Here is a 1813-nt window from a genome sequence, read left to right as displayed (position 1 = left end):
CAATTGCCTTTGCTTCTTTATCAAAATTTTTAATCACCTCTTCCTCATCTGTAGATCCTTCCGACGAAGAGTCATCCCTATTTCCTCAATTTGTTGTTTTGGTATATATAAAAAAAATTTTACTGATAATCACTAATTTTACTGATGTTATTATCACAATTTGTTGTTATATTATTATTTATTGTTATTCTGTTATATTATTTATTATGTATGATAATTATAAAGATTATATTTTTATTGTGATAAACTTAAAGGTTATACGCTGTTGAATTAAAACGCCGGGACAACTCTCAATACTGCTATAAGAGCATGAGCTTTGCTATACTACCGGCTACAGAAAATAGCTCGTCAGAGTGCGCTGCAGTTCGAGCAGGCCCTAAAAGTCGCTCTTTCTGGCGTCTCGGGCGGCCAGAATAACCATATTTTTGGCGGGTAGATCAAGAAATAATTTTTATTCATGCAACGCATGATATACAATATTAAAATTGAAAAAGATTAATCTCGACGTCCATAACCGCGGGGACCCCTGCTCCAGATGTTGCCACCACGGACGTTCACTGTTACGGGTGCCGCCATTTGTGCCGCGCCTGTAGTCACGTACCCCACGTTCATTGCTACCGGGACTCCGTCTTCCGCGTCTGTAGCCGCGTACCCCACGTTCATTGCTTCTAGGGCTCCATCCTCCGCGTCTGTAGCCGCGTACATTGCTACCAGGCCTCCGTTCCCTCCGTTCGTTGCCGCCGCTCCCGACGTCACCGCGTCCGTCGCCCGCCGCTCGCCCGACGTCATAGCGTCCGTCGCTGCTTCTGGCGTCACCGCTGCCACCGGCGTCGCAAACCTCTTCCTATAAAAAATATTATTATTATTATTATTATTATTATAAATATATCGTCTCTGTGGACGATTTAGTAGTTGTATTTTTTACTTACTTCACTAATACTGAATAATGGTGGCACGCCATCATAATCTTCCGGATCCATGTACCGGAGTATCTTCCTCGTCTGCTCTTCGAGATCTTTATCCTCGGAGATGGCCAATGTAGCGCCAAAACCAACGATGTCCCACTCGTCGTCGTCGTCGTCGTCGGACGGCACGTTCGTGTCGTCAAAGACGGGGTATGGATAACTATTATCGACCATCTTAAGCTGGCAACGTATATCGGTGAATTGAGACTTCGTCAAGCAGGAACAGGCGAAAACCAGGGGAGGCACATTATAAAAAATGTGAAAAAAAAAAACGTTTTGTCCTTATGAAGTTAATGTCGCCAAGCAGGAACACGCGAAGAGCATAAATGCGCATTATAAAAAATATCCTTGAGGATGACGCGCTATATATTACCTGTTAGAAGTCACCGAATAACCGAGTTTTTATATTCTCTACCTTTGTAGGAGCAAACGAGCCCAGCTACCAAAAATTCCTCCTGTTACGGATTTCAAATCTTTTATTTGAAATAAATATTTTAAGAGGAAGTAATCTTTTATCAAGTACAATAAATGCTATATATTTAAATAGAAGAAAGATGAATAATTTAAATATATTTTGAGTAAAATATAAAAATTAATTAAATTCAAATAAATAACGTTAAACAATTAGGAAACCATTATCATACAAGTAATATTATTGATCTTAAGAGGATGCTGAAAGGTCGGGAATTACCGACATTTGCATTCTAATGGATAACACCGAAACGATTGAACGGATTTAAAAACGCTTTTACAGGATTGAAATAGACATAAAATGTCATCGCGTTAGGTATATATGAATAGTAAAAACAAAAAAATATTCAAAAATTACCTTTTTTTGGGTATCTTAA

This window comes from Wasmannia auropunctata, unplaced genomic scaffold, assembly GCF_000956235.1.
Source record: "Wasmannia auropunctata unplaced genomic scaffold, wasmannia.A_1.0 LD336078.1, whole genome shotgun sequence".
Taxonomy (NCBI): Eukaryota; Metazoa; Arthropoda; class Insecta; order Hymenoptera; family Formicidae; genus Wasmannia; species Wasmannia auropunctata.
This window is presented reverse-complemented; position numbering follows the sequence as displayed.